At 43.3% G+C, this 20,871-nt stretch overlaps 1 protein-coding gene across 2 annotated transcripts in view; it reads right to left on the bottom strand.

Moving 5' to 3' along the window:
• Nucleotides 1–20,871, bottom strand: part of EXOC4 (exocyst complex component 4) — a 393,637-nt gene that overhangs the window by 172,845 nt on the left and 199,921 nt on the right. The window lies entirely within an intron of this gene.

Genomic DNA, 20,871 nt, shown 5'->3' with positions numbered 1-20,871 from the left:
TGTGACCATTGCAATGATTTCCTTACCCTGTTTTGCCCAAAAGACCATCAATTGAAAACCCAAGAGATGCAAAGTTGGGGGGGAAAGAAGAAGAAACCCAAACACTAATTCCTCTCTCTCCTTTCCTCCAAATCACTGTTTCCCTCAAGCTAAACCCATTCAAATACAAATTTGGGCTTCACCACAAAGTTGCTATCGATCAGTTGTCACTCACACCGAGCAATCAAAGAGCACAATCATCAGGAACAAACCTGTTGACCCAGAAGAATTTGTACCAGTTCCCCCCTGAATTTCAGGCCTCTAATCTGTCTGAGAACACCAACAAAAGGTGTCAGCCCGAAAGGGGCAGCTGGAGGAGGAGAAGAGGGAAGACTCACAAAGGAAGAAAGAAGAGCTGAGAAGAGAGGAGCTCCACAAGGCGAAGAGGCAAAGAGAGAAAGGCTTTGCCATCAGAAAGGAGCAGATGACATTCAAGAGGGTCACAGTGTGCAGAAAATGAACCAGGAGACTGAAAGGTTTTGGTGGAAGCGCTGGCTTTGAAAACAGCTCTTGATCTATTTTCTACACTGAAATGTTTCCTTCACAAGGCCCAAACACCACACACACAAAGGAAGGAGCTGCATCCACCCACTGAAAATGAGGGAACATACGTTTGAGAGTTGTATCAACTCCTTCTTCTCCTGAGAGCTTCCAATTTGTTGGCATATTAAGTTGTTTCCATTCTGCTACGTGTTAGGCATGAGGTACAAAGCCAGCCTGGATGTCTTGAATTCAACCACATTACACAGTTCTTACTCATTATAATGCAGCTCAGAACCTGATCCAACATGCAGCCTCCTATACTCCCCCAGGCCAAATCCTCCTCTGCTTTAAATTTGTTTAATACCATGGAAGTACATTTATTTCAACTAAATGAGGATCTGACTCCAAGTTCATTCTACTGTGAGTTAGTAAATATGAGGCAATATCTAAATCCTAATTCATTCAAACAGTAGCCAAAGGCAACTCCAGACATCCAAACTTCTTTTAATTTAGGAAGAAATGGCTGTGGGTTAATTACCAGTGTTAAAGGATCTTTAGCATCACGTGGACAATGCCAGCAAAGACGTGTTAGCTTGTGTTCCTGGTGTTTTACACAGTGCTCCTACAGGGATGGAAACACATAGATGGAAGATCTTGGTTTCCCAGGCTAACAATCAAACTGTCATTGGTAAAATCAGTAAGGACTGTAAAAAAGACCACCAAAAACCCAAACAGCTATTTTCTTATGAGACCTGAAACTGCAATTTCTTCCAAGCAGAACACACACACCTGCAGTTCAGGTGAGGCCGCACCTGGAATCCTGTGTTCACTTCTGGGCCCCTCACTACAAGAGAGACATTGAGGGGCTGGAGTGGGGCCAGAGAAGGGCAACGGAGCTGGTGCAGGGCCTGGAGCACAAGTGTGATGGGGAAGGGCTGAGGGACCTGGGGGGTTCAGCGTGCAGAAGAGAAGGCTCAGGGGGGACCTGATGGCTGCCTCCCAACTGCCTGACAGGAGGATGGAGCCAGGAGGGGCTGGGCTCTGCTCCCAAGGAACAAGGGATGGGACAAGAGGAACCGGCCTCAAGCTGCACCAGGGCAGGTTTAGATGGAGCTGAGGAACAATTCCTGCCCCAGAGGGTGCTCAGGCATTGGAACAGGCTGCCCAGGGCAGGGCTGCAGGCACCGTCCCTGCAAGTGTTCACACAGCGTGGAGACGAGGCCTCAGTGCCATGGGTCAGTGGTGGCCTTGGCAGTGCTGGGAACAGTTGGACTGGATGAGCTTAAAGGGCTTTTCCAATGTGGTTGATTCTGTGATTCTTCCTCCTATTCTCTTCTGTTTTTTTGAGTGCTTTGGAAAAGCAGGACTCCCTTCCCAACCCTGCATATCCCCAAAGACTTTATCGTGACTATTTTGATTTCTATGTAGAGTCTCCATTCCAGACATGATGCCACATCTGAACCTCCACAACCACTAAGATTATTCCTCTTTCTCAGCAGGCAGCAAAGGCAGCTCCTGGGTAAGTTCCCAGAATTAGGAAGGAGAAAGCTGATACCAGCATATGTTTTATAGAAAGGTCTTCTTTATCCATCAGAATCACTTTTATTTACCTACAGGGAAGGTTTCAAGGCTCAGCTCTTTATTTTGGATTTTGCTTCGGTTTAATTCAACAAATAAATCTCTTTTTTACTCTTTTATGGAATACTACAGCAAACCAAAAGGGGAGGAAAACATCTACAAGCAAACTGAGCCTCAAAGCTACATGAGTCAAAAGCAGTTATACACTCCCAGCATCAGCATTTAACTGTCTTGTTTTGGTAAAGCATCTTCTTGATTCATACTAAGGGGCTGATTCACATTTGTATCATCGCCATTTCAGTCTATTCTCATCACAGTGACACAGAAGTCTACCAAATAGGGCTGGGAGAAAACAATGCTGAAGGAAGGCTGGGTATCAACAGCTTAGAACAGTTCAAATCAGATCCTTTCAATGCATATTGCGAACTGCTGCTGGTAGCTACACTCATACATACTCGTAAGTACTGATGGATTACCCACAGGTTGGTAAGAGTTTTCTATCAAGCCAAAAGAAACAGGTTTTAAAATGACAATTTCTCCAGCCAAGTGAGGTATTTCAGAAGATACAGTCATATAAGATCAATGGCAAACAATGATTGAATGATTTTCCTACAGATAGCAGCTTCTTTAGTGAACATCAATGAGCATCATGGGGGGAAGGTGTAAGCAAGATGCACAAAGAACTCTGCAGACAAAACCGGAAAGCACTCATGGTTCCCATGGCACATTCTAAACAATGTTGTTACAGCCTTGGAACAATTCAAACTTATATTTAAACAGAGGGATAAAAAGCATGAAAACACTATGAAGACATCGGAAAACTCACATCAAATTGGGTGACTCAGTGAGTATCTGCATAACTAAAGAGGAGCAGATGTCTTCCTACAAAGGGGCCTGATCAATTCAACTGCTCCTTTCTGCGACCTGCCATATCCTGCTCATCCTCCTCATCTACAACATATGGTTTGTACAGAGCTCATGGCCCTTGATCTGCTGTAAAAACATAGTAAGCTTGGTAATCTGTACATGTTTTAACACATGCACAAATGTAAAGCGCTCAGATGTCTCATTGATCAGAAAATTAGAAACACTTCCTAACAAATACCATAAGGTTTCAAGGGCTATGTGTCTACTGACAAAAATGCTTATCAAATATCTCTTCAAAGTCTATAAAATTTGGAAATAAAAACAATTGTATAAAGTGACAGTATTCCCTGACCAAACGCTTCTCATAGAATCTCAGAATCATAGAATCATAGAATAGTGAGGGTTGGAAAGGACCTTAAGATCATCAAGTTCCAACCCCCCTGCCATGGGCAGGGACACCTTGCTCTAAACCATATCACCCAAGGCCTTGTCCAACCTGGCCTTGAACACTGCCAGGGATGGAGCATTCACAACTTCCCTGGGCAACGCATTCCAGTGCCTCACCACCCTAACAGGAAAGAATTTCCTCCTTATATCCAATCTAAACTTCCCCTGTTAAAGTTTTGACCCATTACCCCTTGTCCTATCACTACAGTCCCTAATGAAGAGTTCCTCCCCAGCACCCCTATAGTCCCCCTTTGTTGCTGCTCTGGTTTGGCTTGGAAAGGCCCTTCAAAGCTCATCCAGTTCAACCCCCTGCAATGAGCAGAGGCATCTTCAACTAGATCAGGCTGCCCAGAACCACATCCAGCCTGGCTTTGAATGCCTCTAGTGCTTCAGAGCCTGCAGTCCACAGGATACTTTTTACCCCCAGGCACTTTCTTTTCTACTGCAGCACATTAGATCCCACACCCGCACCTCTCAATATGACGTTTGCAGAGAGACTGATGGGATGTTTTCCTCATAATTCTAGACAAATGTTTTTCTTCCTGGCAGTGAGGTGTAAAGATGATCCCAGCCAAGTCCTGAATGCCCCTCATTCTTCTGAGGAACATGCATTAAAATCAATGACTTTCTCCTAGAATCACAGAATCCCAGACTGGTTGGGGTTGAAGGGACCTTAAAGCTCACCCAGGTCCAACCCCTGCCACGGGCAGGGACACCTTCCACTAGAGCAGCTTGCTCCAAGCCCCTGTGTCCAACCTGGCCTTCAACACTGCCAGGGATGGGGCAGCCACAGCTTCTCTGGGCACCCTGTGCCAGCGCCTCAGCACCCTCATGGTAAAGAATTCCTTCCTTATAGCTAATCTAAATCTTCCCAGAAACCATGCAGAGTATTGAACTGCATAACTATGAATTATCCCTGTGCTATTATCAGCCACCATAGAGAAGAGCTCACTCCATATGAAGGACTCAAGGCTCAAGGAACTAAATGGAAAATGACTTGCAGATTTGGACAAACTTTTGGTCAAATTCCTCAATATTCTCCTTGAACCATCCCACGAGCATTTGCAAACGTACCAGCAGATACATTTATCTTCACCTGAAACCCAGTTCTCCAAGTCAATGAGATGTTTGTTGCCTATAGAGAGACACCAGATAATACCTGGAAACCAAGTAACAAAGCCTCAGTTTTTCCATCATGGCTCACTGGTCACAGTCAGGTTTTTCCAGTGGTTTTCTTGCCAAAAGCAGAGCAAAAAAGGTGCAATCCAGCCAAGTGGTTAAAAGGAAAGTTTTCATTTGCTTTGTAGGTTTATTTCTAGGGGGTTTCCAACCCATCTCCACTAATAAACAGCTCTATTAAAGAAAAGAGAAACTAACTTTTAGAAGCAGATGAAAGCAGAAAATTGTGTAAAGGCCAAAACTGATTCCCCTTTTCCTGCCATCAGTCTTTGACCTTCAATGCATTTCCAGCTTGCGTAGATCTGAGTGGGAAAAGCTGGGAAATGAAACCCATTTCTGCTCTGTGAGAGTAGCCCAGCTCCTGCTTTCCTCGGTCCCTAACTTTTTGAAGTCTGCAGAGCACACCCCAAACATGCTTCTTGCTTGGGGCCCCAATTAAAGCAGCAAGAGCTGAACACAGAGTTAATCCTATAGCGTCACAAGCACTCAAAGCAGACAGCCTCTCCTTTAGTGTGTGACTGCAATGGCTAGAATAAAACCCCTTATATGTGGGGGTTTAATGGAGATAGAAGGGAAACACAAATGATACTGGCTTTAAGGGACTATCACCTAACAATGAACTGAAATCAAAATGACTGGAAAAAAGGGACTTTATCCCCCACAAGATTCACCCTTTCTCTCTAAAGACATAAATAAACCCATAATTCTACACAAGGAACCTTCTTTGTTGCCCACAATGATGTGGAAGATCCCACACACTCAAGACTCCTCAGACACCCACCAAAGGACCTGGCAATGTCCCGCACTCACCAGTCCATTTCCAGACTCACCATCATTCATCCTCATTTCCAGGTCTTCAAACCCAGCTGTGCTGGGAAACAACCTTCTTCCCTCCCTCAACCTTCTGTTTCTCACACCAAAACAGTGAGAAACTTCCTCTAAAGCCAAGTTTGCTACGAATATGAACATGCCCTTCAACACACTCCAGATCAGGCTTTTATTGTCTAAGTGCTACCAATGCAAGCAAGTTATCTTTATCATCTTCACATTCTTTGTATCCCATAAACCTACCTAGGAGACAACAGGGCTGTTATGTGATTCCATAAATGAGAATGAAGCAGATGCAGATACACAGATATCAGCCTTGCCCCCAAGAAGCAATTAGAGTTTGCTCACGCCTGCACCTCCCAAAACATCCAACATCTCCAAATATGCCATTAGGGAAGCCTGTAATGTCCCTGAACTCATTTACTTAGTCCAGCACTTGATCCCCCCCTCCCATCCTCCTCTCCAAACAATTCCTGTAGTTAAAGGTTTTCTGCAGAGAAAAGAGAGCAAATTTTGCCGAGGAAGGTGGAAATGTTGGCAAAAGCATGTGTGTGATTAAGTCAGCTGGTGTGAGGTTTCCAATTCCTCCTTTCGTTAGGCAGCAATGGGCTGCTTGTCTTCAGAGATGTGTATACAGTGGCAGAAAAGATCTACTGGTTTTGCTGATGCCATCCTCCTCCTCCTCCTAAAAATAACCAAGTGAGGCTATTCCTGCAAGATGCCTTTCATAGCCCACGTGAGCTGATGTGAAACAGCTCCTGCATACCCAAACATACAGAAAGCTTTATAATCCTGCACAGGAAAGGATTTATTTCATCAGAATGAAAAAGAAACTGAACAGAAGACACGTATCTTCCTATACAAGTGGGAATTCCAAGCAGCTGAATGATATGTAAATTATATTTGTTTTTAATGTGTGGGCTTAGTTGGAAAAGAGCCGTGTTAAAAACAGCCCCTTTCCTCGTTCAGCCCATCTGCTGCGTGCACGTGCATGTGGAGTCAATGAGATTTGATGACTAAAGGGCGGTCACAAACCATCTTGCAGTTTTTCTCTAGAAGCTGTTGTCTGCTGAATGTATTTGTTTTCATTAGAAGCACCTGAAAACACACCTGAAAAGAGAAACATCTCATCCAACTGAGAACTGAATTGAGATGCCTCATTTTTTACTGCTTCTAATTCACATGTTCCACGACGTGATGAGATCTGATCCCAGCAGATACTCCTAGGATGGTCCACAGTGACTCAACCACAAGGTGAAAGGTTGCATTTAGCCAACATCTGGACTCTTTATCATGTCTGAAAGATCACTGGTATCATCAAATCATTGAATGGTTTGGGTTGGAAGAGACTTTAAAGCTCATCCAGTTCCAACCAGAATGGCAAAGCCAAACTCTGTTTTCTCTTATGGTCCAGCCCAGCATTATCTCCCTTGAGTGAATATACCTGCTGATGCAGACTGGGCTGAAAGGTGCTGCTGAGACACTAATGGAGAGACAAAAGATATCAAACCAAGGACAACCAGGGACAGAACTGTTTGCTCCTGGAAGGGATGGAAAGCAGCGAACTCCAGAAGGAGTTAATCTGCAAGACTCATGATTGCAAAAAAATACATCTTATTTTTAAAACAGGGGATGTGCTGGATTATTGACAGCTTAAAAAGCCCAGAAAAACTGAGGTACAAATCACTCCACTACAATTTTACCATTTTCTTGTTATTCATGTTTATACTTTTCAAATGTTCCATCAAGAAATGGAAAGAAGAGTCTCCAGACAGGTTCTTATTACTTTAATGCCCCAAGTGTGCTGCTTAGAGTACACCAGTAGTAAGTGAATTGTGAATTTGAAAAATGACTTGCAAAGTTTTTTCTATGTGTATTTTTTAATGGTTTCCTGGGTGTGCAACCTAAATTGAGTGTAAAATGCTGACATGTTTCCCTCTGAGCAGGAATCCCTCCTGAAAAACAAGTGCAAAACCAGAAGAGATACAAGTGCTGCAGTGGCAGTCAGTCTGTGGTGAGGCACTGGAATGGGTTGTCCAGGGAGGTTGTGAATGCTCCATCCCTGGCAGTGTTCAAGGCCAGGCTGGACAAGGCCTTGGGTGATATGGTTTAGTGTGAGGTGTCCCTGTCCATGGCAGGGTGGTTGGAACTGGATGATCTTAAGGCCCTTTCCAACCCTAATTATTCTATGATTCTTGGTCACACCATGATCAACACTCCCAGCTTTTCATAGAATCCCAGACTGGTTTGACTTGAAAAGGACCTTAAAGCTCCTCCAGTTCCAACCCCTGCCATGGGCAGGGACTCCTTCCACTAGAGCAGCTTGCTCCAAGCCCCTGTGTCCAACCTGGCCTTGAACACTGCCAGGGATGGGGCAGCCACAGCTTCTCTGGGCACCCCGTGCCAGCGCCTCAGCACCCTCATAGTAAAGAATGTCTCCTTAATACACCAGAATTCCTAACATCCCAGAACAGGAAGCAGACACTCTAAGTAAGCCATCTTCTGTGTGTTGCTCCAACTGTCCCAGTCATCATCTGCCCCTGTGCCACCCCCCAACAAAATTCCAACCACATTTCAGGCCTGGATAATCAGGCAAGTTGCTTGAAACTAAAGAAAGAAATCAATCACTTGCCAGCCTTGTGTAATTTTGTCATGAGTCCTGATCAGCTCTACAGCCTTCATGTACATCCACAATGACCATATTCCTTCACTATGCCTGGACAGGAAATCCAAACACACTTTGAGAGGTTTAAAATCCAAACCCCAAAACAGCCTTCAGCAGAATACTTCAGCTACAGAGCCGAAAGCTTGCCCTTGACTGGAGTTTGATACCCAGTATAGAAGAAAACACAGGTATCCTATATATTCTATAGGATTGTGTTCTAATTATATAATTTCTAATTATATAATTATAGAATACATGATATCCTATAATATATTCCATGATTCCTATGATTCTATCCCAACAACCAGCAAATCCCACATAGATGGGACATGGGCTCGCTCACAGCTCTTGCCGTCCACACCTCCAATGTGATGCTTCAGACTGAGCTAACACAGCTGCTTCCTCACTGCTGGTCTCATTACATTCAGCTCCCAGTGCTAAGCACGTTGTTAAGCACTGTAATTCTTTCTTTATTAGATTCAGGTATATAAATGGCATCCAAGGGAGCACTGAACATTTTGGTCATTATTATGAACTCGAGCTGTGTTCATCTGCCTGCTGAGATGTTGATCACCACCATACCCCGCGCCCCCGTGGGACCTATTATTTATCTTATTACATTTTACAGTGTGGAGTAAATAAATAGCATTAAAGTGCTAAATTCATTCATTGAAATGGTTTGTATTCGCACATTGGAGCCATTCCTTAAATCAAGGAACTGCTGTTAATAGGTACTCGATGAAGATGTGCAACACATTCATTTTAATATGGCTGTAATAAAGCAAGCCTGCTCTGAACTGATGATGACATTTCGCATGTGGGGAGAAGGACAGTGACACTTTAATATCTCCACTTCCACAGATCAACTCTATCACATGCAGCCCAAGAGGGCTGTATTAATTATTATGGTGTCATTGCTAAGAAATTAATTTCAGTCATTATTAGAGTGTGCCCATTAAGTCATTATTAGAGTGTGCTGCTTGAGAGATGGGCTCAGATAGTCCTACACACTGGGAGGAAATAAAAGCATGGTGAAAACTAGGCAGTGATGCCACCATTGCCATCTCAAAACATTTAGCAGTCATTATGCAATTAGCCACAGCATTAGCAGGTAGGACACCTACTTGGTCCTTCTGCTGCATTAGACTTAATGCAAAGCAAAACTAAGTCTCCTTTAACTGTTCTTACATTATACAAGTCACCAGGGTAAAATTTATACTGGAATGGACTATTTAGAGCTTTATGTACTGTGCATGAAGACATTACACAAGTTACTCTCCTTTAAAGCAAATATTACTTCAAGAAATGTTGGTCTGCCAAGAACTAGGCAATAGGATTCCTATTTCTCCTCCCCATCCACTCTGGGGAATAAACTGTATTTAGACTACACAACTGAATGCATTTTTCATTCTAAGCTTGGTTTTGACCTCTAAAGTGCCCAAGCCTATGAACAGAACAGGTTCCTCCACACAAACAGTCATCCCACACCTGTATTTAAGAAGAGCTGCTCTTTAGAGCTAGCGGCATGATGTTGCTTTGTCTCCTATGATATATTTATTAATTTGTATTATTAAACTGGTTTTCTTAGAATCCCAAACTGGTCTGGGTTGGAAGGGACCTTAAAGTTCATCCAGCTCCAACCCCTGCCATGGGCAGGGCCACCTTCCACTACAGCAGCTTGCTCCAAGCCCCATCCAACCTGACCTTGAACACTGCCTAAGGGAAGAGCTTCTGCCTAATGTCTGATCTAAATCTACCCCCTATTTTGAAACCAAACGACTTCATGCACACTTGCCAAGAGTGCTGCCACCAGGTATATGGATAAGCTCTGAGGAGAAGTCAGACAACAAACTTTGTCTTACCAGGTGACGGAAAGGTTATATTCATTTACTCCTCCACCAACACTGGACAAATTGCTTTGCCCTTCTTCACACTTATTCATGTGATGTATTTATAAATAGCAATCATAACCCCTCCCTTTAGACTGAGTTTTGCTTCCCAATTAAATTCAGGAGAGGTAGCAACAAGAGAAATGTGGTGTCACTGCTGAGCCAAAGCGGTACAGAGAGGGCTCTTATTCTCTCTTTCTCTTTGGAAGAGGACCTCAGCTTAGAGACAAGCTATAGGCAGGACATTCTTGTCCTGCTCACAGATGGACAAGATCATCCTGTGCCCTGCCAGATACATCCATCAGAAGCTGCTGCTCCAGAAAACCCAGGGATTGAAAAGATCAAGAAAACTTCCCCTTCTTCCTAAATACACCAATAACCAACCACAGTCTAGAGAAACTTACATTTAATCTGTGTTGGCATCCAAAACCAGTGGGCAACATCATAAAAAGCTATTTATTAGAGCTAATCCTCAAAGACCAGCAAGTATAGACAAAATAAAGGTGAAAGGGTAGACGACAGGAAGACAGGCAGCTCAGGAGTGAAAAAGGAGGTGCTGTCAATATGTTGTTAAAGGACTGAATGAAGCAATGCCATTCTGGAAGCATCCCTCCTGTCCAGCTCCGACCATTTCTCTCAACATGACACAGTAAAATAACATTTATAAATGTTAATGATTGTTTTCAAAGGTCAGGTCAGTGTTTTCTGTTGGGGAGAACCAAATACATCTCAGCACCAGGTCACTATGGGACAGTGCTGATATTAAAGAGGACGAGCTGCAACACTTCTAGAGGTGAATTTGTTACTGAAATGCAGTCACGAGAAATAAAAATTGGCCAACCTCACAATAATCTATGACTTCAAACCTATTGATTTCAGCATAAAAATAATAATTATTCTTATAATAAATTACCCTAATAAATAGGTAAATAGGGTCACTTAGTATTTTTGTATACTTTAATACTTTGATTAGAGAAGTTTAAGGGATAGCTGCGAACTCAGCACAAGCTTTGTCAGTTCTTCTGCCTTTAAAGTAGACATTAAAAAGCTTAATGGTGACTCCTACTTTTCCTCTTCTGTCCCCTCTCTTCCACAGACACACACATTTCAATACATTTAAAAGCCTTATGAAAAGATTAACTGGCACTGAATATAAGACTCTGCCATGTGGTCTTGAAAGAAGACCACAGGTTCCATTAAAACCAGACACACAACGCCATGCTATGGTAAAACCAAACAAAACCGTGCTTCTATTTTCAAGGGCATTGAAACTTCAATGTTGCAATAAAATGAATGACAACTGCCCATTTCCTTTCATGATTCTACTGCATTAATCCTTGAGGCGCTCAGAAATAGAAATTTATAACTCAAGAGGAATGGGCTTCATCTCAACCCATGATCAACTCATGGTCATGAGACATCAGCTCATGATTTGAAGGAACATGTGTAAACGCGATGCACCCAACCTCAAGACAACAGAGATGTTATTAGATCCATTAAATTTCAAGCCTCCTCAAAATTACTATATGTTTCCAAAGGTATTTTGCATACAATTAACATTTCAGTTTCTCATGTCCAGCCCTTTGCAGACTGGCTTATCAAAGTGCTTTAATATTTGCCCTAGAAGTATAAGCATCAACTTGGTGTTGAGGCAAGAGAGGAAGTGACAGAATAGAAAAGAGGAATATGAAGTTTGAGGTAAATGGTAGATCATAGGGGTCCTACAAGGATGTTGGAGAGGGACTCTTCATTAGGGACTGTAGAGACAGGGCAAGGGGTGATGGGTTCAAACTGAAACAGGGGAAGTTCAGGTTGGAGATAAGGAGAAAGTTCTTTAGTGTTAGGGTCGTGAGGCACTGGAATGGGTTGCCCAAGGAAGTTGTGAATGCTCCATCCCTGGCAGTGGTCAAAGCCAGGCTGGATGGATTCTTGTGTGACATGGTTTAGTGTGATGCATCCCTGCCCATCGCAGAGGGTTGGGACTAGATGATCTGAAGGTCCTTTCTAACCCGAACTATACTACGATTTTATAGAATCATATAATAGTTTAGGTTGGAAGGGACCTTCAAAGGTCATCTGGTCATATCTCTATTTATGTTTCACTTGGGACTTACAAGCAAGGAAACTCATTACCTTGAGACTGACCTAGTCTAAGCTTAACCAAAGGGTTCATGTAAGGTTTATCAATATCAGAATCTTGGACTCTTTACCTAAGAGACATTATTTGCATGTCATCTCATAATTGTAACACGCACACACACACTTCATCACCTTCTTTGGTGGATGTTGAAATCAGGGAAATTCTAGGATCAATGAGAAAAATCAGTGGTTTTATAAAGCACCCACAAAGCTGAAAGACCCCATGCAGATGGAAAACGGGAAGCAGGATTAATTAGGTCATGTCCTTGCAGACGTGTATTTCACTAGGCTGAGAATCAGATTGTGCTCTCTCTTTTATATGCAATTCAGAAGTACATTCATACTGTACTCACCCATGGATGGAATTTAGCTGTGGGAACAGATATTCCCACCTCTTTGACATGAAAAGCAAGAACAAGTTTCTCCCTGTAGTTATAAATATCCTAAAGGACAATGCAGATTTCATTATCAGTTGAGCTTTGGCCCTTCTGCATGAGATGAGGATGTGACTGTCCAGCAATACCCTGATAAGCCCTTGCTGAGGCTCATACCTACAAACATGTGCTCCTGAACTACTTGTGCATCACTTCTGATTCTTGTCCCCCATCTATGAGACAGGAGGAGAAAGAACAGGGTGTGATAATAAGTTCAGTAAGAAAGAAGTTGTCTAATAAGACCCAACCTTAGTTAAAGCAGTGTTGCAAAGTTCTATTCACCTGCCCCCTTAGGGTGAACAAGGTTTGTGTTGTGGATATTTAAACGGAACTGCCCTTGTCCAGATCCTAAACTAACACTTTGCCCATCCTCTTAAGAAACAACACATTCCCATGAGGCTTTTCCTGCTGATGTACCACAGATTCAACAGGCAAGGCTCCAAGGCACTGAAAATTATGGGGACTGGGAGACAAACTTCCAAAGCATCAATGATCAGGTCTTCTAGGCTAAAAATGCGACACACAGACATGTTTTACTTTGTGATCTGTAATGTTAAGAACATCAGTAACATTTCAAGGGGAAGAGAGATCCAAAAGTCTCATCAAGCCTTGCTCCAGGGCCTCTTGTTCCCATTCACACCTTCAGACCTAAATTCCTCTGGTTATCTGCTGCACTTCTGCAGCAGTAACTGAATGGAGAACCTCAGTGCTCTGAATCTGTTGGATGATGCTTTCATTGAAATCACCTCCGTCTTCTAACTCTAGCTCACATATTCCTGAGGGGCTTGATGATGTGCTCTAAAAACCTCTCTGAGGACCCTAGGAAACAATTGGTTTGGCTCTCACACTAACAAAGCTCAGTAACTCATGAATATACATCCTCTTAATTCATCTTGCTCTGGATTTCATAAAAGATAGACCAGACTGTATTTTAGGCATTGCAGTGACTTTGATTATAATAAACAGAATCTGGTTATTCTTAGGTTATGTTTCAAAGATTTAATAGCATCCTTAGTGCAACTGAGAAATTCCTCTATGGAAATTCACCAAAAAAGGGACAGTAATATGTGAAAGGAGGGCACAGCACCTTTTTGGCCTAGATATTGTGGTCCTACTTGTTACACAGCAAATGGCTAAACAGAAGAAAACCAACCTAAGCATGGCAGCTGAAGTACAGTAAGTTGTGAAAGGCAGTGATTTTCCAGTTGATGAACACTGACCGGCTCTGCTGACACCACAGGAAAGCTGCAATAATGCAAAGGCCCGAGGATACCATCTCAATGTATCCATCCCTATGCATGAGCCAACCCTAACTCCTGCCCCAGCAGGCTCCCTTAAAGCACACAGGCTTCATCTATGTCCATAAACCAACATTCCCTATTAAAACCCAAGTGACATTGAAGTCACACACCCCATGCCAACAAGTAAGTACAAGTGCCTTTTGGGCCAACATTGTTTTTGAGATGCCACACAAGAGAGACAATCCTAGAGCCTGAAGCTTCACTTCTTGCTATACCCCTTGGCCACCTCTATACACCTCCTAGATCAACATCGATGGAGCTGAACAAAGGAAAAAGCCACAGTACACTTTGTAATGATGAACACTAATGGCCTGTGACACAGCTGCTTTCTCTGGGGTGGCTTGTCATGCAAGGTGGGAATTTATCCGCCAACTTTGCCATGACATGGACATCAAAAACGTCAAAAGATTTAGTGTAAAAAGCACCTCCAGGCTAAGTTTAAGGTGACTTCTATGGTCGTGTTTTGCTTTGCTTTTTTTCCCCTCAATATATTTTGCTTCTAAAGGGGGATACTGCACATACAATTATAAACCCAAATTGCCCCACAGAATGGATTCTTATTAACATGCCCCAACCACTCTGCTACTCACAAACCCAGCTGCTTCCTGTGGCTGCACTGTGGTTCTCTAGGTCTTCCTCTTGAGGGGATACCTGCTGGCTCTGTATCTCTCAATGAATGACACCATCTTTCTTACTGTGCAATTATCTTGCAAAATCATAGAATCAGTGCTCAAAAAAGAGCAACTAAATGACAAGACACACGAGATGGGCGAATTCAAACATATGGTTTAAATGTCACCACCAGCAATGATCGGCACAGTAAAAGCCATCAGAAACTGGCAAAAACTGTACAAGTGCTCCATATAATTAGGTATTTAATGAGGACACCAAAGCATTACTAATAGATCATTTCAAATGTGGGAATTCAAAGCATATAAACTAAATCAAAACCTTTCTATTTCTGTAGCACTATGTGCAAAAAGTATTAATTGATGAAAATAACTTCCTCTGAACCACAGTTTTAACACCCTCAGGGAGCAGCACCACTTTGTAGCTGAGAATATGGGGAAGAAAAGGTCTAAATAAGGCTCCCAAAACCCATCTGACAAAGCCATGAAAAGGAATAACTGGTCTAGTGGAAAGTGTCCTTGTGGCAGGGGGTTGGATGATCTTAGGTCCCTTCCAACCCAAACCATTCCATGATTTTAGTCTCCCTCTCAGACCTCTGCTTCGGTGATTACTTTGGAGCAGCAAAGGTCCTGGTGGAGAAGGAATTACAGTGCTAACGCAGCATAGCTCAATGTGGACTTTCAGCAGAAGAAGCCAGGATAGAAGGAAACCTTTGCCAGTGAATGTGGCTTTGAAGGCATCTTGCTGGAATAGCTAAGTTGGAGGGGTAAGGAAAATGCATGTGTTGGAATAGCTGGGAGAAGCTTTTAAGGCTAGAACAAATGCTTATGCTCTAGGAGATGAGAGATGAAGGCCTCCTGGATGGTGCTGGTTGAGCAACTTCAAAACAAACTTTATACTACTAGATCCTACCTTATTTACCTTCTAATCAGCCTCCTCTTTGTCAAATTACCCCATTTAACAATCCAGAAGCTCCTAATTAGAAACTAAGAAATAAACCCATGGAAAGGACACTCATTTATAAACAGAAGTAAATGACATCATTTAGCAGTCACTTGTTTAGTTTCCCAAAGAACAGTAGAGACAGCGCAACTGCAGTGCAATTCAAAATGGCTCTTCACTAAAATAACAGTGTTTGGAGGCTACCTGAAAAGAGAGTAGTGAAACAATGTGGAAACATAATTCATTAAAAGGTCTGATGTACTCAAGTTGATATGTCCTAAATCACCAGGTTTAAACAAAGGTGATCTAGCCATTCCCCAAAGGCCAGCATCATGGATGAAATCAAGCACCAAAATGTACCCTTGGGGATCTGGGTATAAAAGCCCACTAGAAGGATAAAATGTTCTGTCAGAGCATGGAACTGAACCTCAAACTCCTGAATTCACCATTTCTTTGCAGCCACAACTACAAAGCTATAAATGGGTTAAATCCCAGCAGTTCTGTACAACATATGAATGCCCTACTTCCTTGCAGAAGAAGCAAAAAACCAGCATTCCACTGAAATTCCAAAGGCAGAACCCCAGTGTGAAGGTCTATGAAGTGACAACCACTAATGACTTCTGACAATTGACTTTTTCCTGTGTTGAGCTGCTGGGACTTGCCACCAAACACAGGGAAGTCGTAGAAAACACCCTTTAGCGACACTGATACACTCTTCCGTCCCAGCCAGGCTCTTCGGGTCTGATGTTAATCCCAACCAGAGAGAGATTTACACCTATTAAACTCTACAAAAATCTGCTGTCAGCTCCAGTTATCCCAGTTTGATGCTGTATGAAAAGGAGAGGAAAACAACATGTTTTAAATTGCCTTTAAAATCTGGCAAGGCACCTGAAACACAAGACAAGTCTCTGACAACATCTACCTGAGCTTCAGGAACTAAGAATGCTAAGAAAGGTTTTATTTCATCTACTTTTTGGAAGAAGGAAAATGTCATCACTGTCACAACACAGCCCTCTTCATCCTTCTTTTTCGGTAACATGGTGAATTAGAATATATGTGAAATTAAATGGTGTGGGCTAGGAGAAATTCTGGGTCATGACTTTAGAGGCTCTGCAATAATACAAGTCCCATCATAAGGCTACTGATGTACATACACTTTTCTGAAGCAGAACAAAATGCAATCAATTTAAACCTCCGAGTCAAAAACCTAGGCTAAAAACAGAGCTCACAGACATGATGCTTTAATTCACCTTTCATCTGATGCTTGGTTACCCAAATAAATTTCATATCTGAATGGGTGTGGAGTCTGACTTACCAATGCAGGCTACTTGTCATGGAATTAGAGAATTATTTGGGATACAAGGGACCTTGCCAGGTCTATTCCAACACCCCTGCAAAGAGCAGGGGCCTTTTCAGCTAGAGCAGGTTGCTCCAAGCCCCTGTGTCCAACCTGGCCTTGAACACTGCCAGGGATGGGGCAGCCACAGCTTCTCTGGGCACCCTGTGCCAGCGCCTCAGCACCCTCACAGGGAAGAGCTTCTGCCTAAGAGCTCAGCTCAGTCTCCCCTCGGGCAGGTTCAAGCCATTCCCCTTGGCCTGTCCCTACAGGCCCTTGTCCCAAGCCCCTCTCCAGCTTTCCTGCAGCCCCTTTAGGCACTGGAGCTGCTCTAAGGTCTCCCCTTCAGGAGCCTTCTCTTCTCCAGGCTGCCCCAGCCCAGCTCTCTCAGCCTGGCTCCAGAGCAGAGCTGCTCCAGCCCTCGCAGCATCTCCATGGCCTCCTCTGCACTCGCTCCAACAGCTCCACGTCCCTCTTGTGCTGCTGCCCCAGAGCTGGATCAGGACTGCAGGGGGGGTCTCCCCAGAGCACAGCAGAGGGGCAGGATCCCCTCCCTGAGCTGCTGCTCACGCTCTGGGGGTGCAGCCCAGCACACGGGGGGGTCCTGGGCTGGAAGCCCACCTTCCTTCTATCTTATATCAGCCTCTGTGACACCAAGGATGGAAAGAATGTGAAAAGGTGGCAAGGCACCGGTGTTAATCTGTATGAATGTAGAATATTGCTATGAATTATAATGACTTTCTGCAGCAGTAACAGGACAGTGGCACGTGACTGCATCAAAATTCAACATTGCTGATCAAACATCTTCAGGAATTTGGTTGTTTTACATCAGAATTATAACAGTAGGCAAAAGTCATCGTAAGCCACAATTCTGTTCATTAGATTTCAGGCTTCTTTCTCCCTCCCTCCTCTTTTCTTTGCCAGACTAAGCACAGGACTGAAGCAAGTGAGCATACAAATTCGGTAGGTCAGCCTCCCCTGCTTCATTTGCATCTGCTGATTCATTTGTGAGCATAGATAAAGTCAATGCAAATTGAAACCTCTGCCTTTCTAAGCACCTTTGCCCCATCTACCATTTAGCACCATCATTTCTCACTCAGAATTAGAAGCAATGCTACCCTATGCAAGGCTTTCTCTCCCACTACAGCAAAGCCAAAATGAATAGTAACTCCTTTGGGTATGAACACAAAGAGTGTTTCTGGAGAGCACTTTATGCAAGATGGGATGGGCAATACTTTTGAATGCAGGTATATGTGCAGGGAACTCAAATAGCTTTTATTTATCAGCCCTCCAGGCATGTTCCTTATTGCTTTGGGGATGATTGAAGGGCACAGGAAGTATTTATGGAGGACCCCCCCCCAGTTCATTTTGTTTACCTGACTGATTTGATTGACATTTAAATATGATATTGTACTCTCTCTAGCTATTGTCTTCAATTCACAGAACTTAGCTACATTACTTCCAAGACTATATTTTGAATGTGGTAAAATGCTTGATGGGAGGTAATTACAACACATTATCAGAATAACTCCAACATTGCATATACCACGTTACAAATGACAACCAGCAATTAAACCCATTGCTGCTTTTCATTAAACTAACCAGAAAAAAACACACTTAACTATTGGCCTGGGCGTACCCAAACCTGATAATAAGTACCCATTCTGCTTACTCAAGCAATAGTTCCCAGTCCTTGACAACTATTTGTTGTTTTAATATGGAAGAGGTGCCAAACATTTTCTTTAGGAGACTCTTGAGGAAGACACTTGGCAGATTTCTTCCCATCTGACAACAGAAAACAGGCATTTCACATAGAATCCTACAATAGAATCATAGAATAGTTAGGGCTGGAAAGGACTTCAAGATCACTCAGTTCCAACCCCCTGCCATGGGCAGGGACACCACACACTAGACCATGTCGCCCAAGGCTCTGCCCATCCTGGCCTTGAACACTGCCAAGGATGTGTCTCTTGTGTGAATGAAGACATGCCAGCAGCAGGGGTTGTGGAGGAAAAAGGCAGATGAGTGGAGGCTGAATGCACTTCAGCAGCAGCAGATCATGTAGGTGACAAGTTTGGCACCTCTTCCAGAGAAGCAAGATTGAGCTGGATGAGACCCCAGTGACGTGGTGGAGACCTCAGAGCAGCTTCCAGTATATGAAGGGGACTACAAGGATGACGGGGAGGGACTCTTCATCAGGAACTGCAGTGATAGGACAAGGGGTGATGGGCTCAAAATGAAATAGGGGAAATTCATGTTAGAGATAAGGAAGAAGTTCTTCCCTATGAGGGTGCTGAGGAGCTGGCACAGGGTGCCCAGTGAAGCTGTGGCTGCCCCATCCCTGGTAGTGTCCCAGGTTGGACACAGGGGCTTGGAGCAAGCTGCTCTAGTGGAAGGTGTCCCTGCCCATGCCAGGGGTTGGAGCTGGAGGAGCTTTAAGGTCACTTCCAACCCAAACCATTCCATGATTCTATGAATGGAAAGCTGAAAATACTCCCAAAATACTCAAAGTGTCATGAAGAACTACAAATAATACTGCCTGCGAAGGAGATGAAACAGCAATTTAGGAGCCACACAAAGAAGAATGAACTAAATACCAATGTTAAGAAGAGATAACAACCACCAATCTAGAGATTCCTTGCAATTAATTCACTTCTATTATTTTTAACATCAATTTCCTTTCAGTTCAGATTAACAATTTCCACACGTGCAGGCCCAGCCTGATTTTCACAGTAAATTGTAAGACCCGTTTTCATTAAAACCAATTACAGGGTGTGTATCAAGAGGGATGACTTTCACAATGAGGAATGGATTGCAGTGATAAACTGCAGAGCCCTGCAAAATGAAATGAAGAATGAGTCTAGACTGAGGACTTGTAGCAAAAGAGGAAGGTTTTATTTCCTCCCTGTATTAGAGAACTTCAATTTTCCTATTCCATGTAGCAGTTTTCCTGTGCTGTGAACTCTCCACTCTCTGACCTCCCACCAGACCATGGCTCTCCATGGCTGTCACTGACCACCCTCCAAATGCAGCAGAGTGAAGGCTTTCTTTGAAGAGCTCTGGAGACCTCAGTAGAAGGGAACCAAACTTGACAGCTAACAATATTTTTCCCTTCTTATTGTATTTCGTGTTATTTCTAGGTCTCCGATTTTTCTTCCTATGTAGAACAATTGCAGCCTGAGCTACTTGGCTCAGGATTAAAAATGATCAACTTGGGCATCCCAACCCCAAGAAACAGATGATTTTTGAGGGTTATGCATTTATTTAGCAATGTTATTTGACCTTATGTATCACAAACATTAACATATTCTCTTTATCGTTCGAAAACACCACTCTCTTACTGCTACTGCAGAGACCTGATCTCATTGAAGATGTCCCTTCTTGTTGCAGGGACTAGACGAGCTTTGAAGGTCCCTTTCAACCTAAACTATTCTCTGAATCCATGATTCTGCAATGAGTTTACTGAAAAGAGTCACCAAAAATTCTTTGCTATGAAGAAGTTCTTTACCTTGAGGGTGGTGTGGCCCTGGCACAGGGTGCCCAAAGAAGTGGTAAATGCTCCATCCCTGGCAGTGTTCAAGGCCAGGTTGGACACAGGGGCTTGGAGCAAGCTGCTCTAGTGGAAGGTGTCCCTGCCCGTGGCAGGAGTTGGAACTGGACGAGCTTTAAGGTCCCTCCAACCCAAACCATTCTATGATTAAGAAATGAGCTAAACCACTTGGTTGCCTTGTTGAACATAGTAGTCTTTAGAAGTGATTCATCACCATGGAACTGAATTAACACTGCAGCTATTCAGCCTAAATTCCTGCGAAAGTCAAAATCTCTGTGTTCCTTCAGGTTCTATTTCATCCGAAGGAAAGGAGGAGCTGGAGACATGTGAGATTTCTGACAAGCTGTTGATTTTCCGTACGGATGAAGCATGTTTGGAAACTCAAAACTTGACTGATCTGCTGAAGCCCGCTTTCTGACAGACAATATAAAATCAATGGATCACATATTAAGAGGGGAGGGTTTTTTTTTTGGCCAGTAAAGAGTTTTTCTTTAGGGGGGTGGTGGGGAGGGATTGCTTTATTTTCTGTCATGGAAAATGAACTGCCTTACCTTAAGGTTTTGA

The sequence above is a fragment of the Neopsephotus bourkii genome, unplaced genomic scaffold, assembly GCF_033783945.1.
Source record: "Neopsephotus bourkii isolate Nb327-2 ecotype Australia unplaced genomic scaffold, CSIRO-AGI_Nbou_v1 NB_281, whole genome shotgun sequence".
NCBI lineage: Eukaryota > Metazoa > Chordata > Aves > Psittaciformes > Psittacidae > Neopsephotus > Neopsephotus bourkii.
Note: the sequence above shows the minus strand (reverse complement) of the source record. Positions and strands in the feature narration are given on the sequence as shown.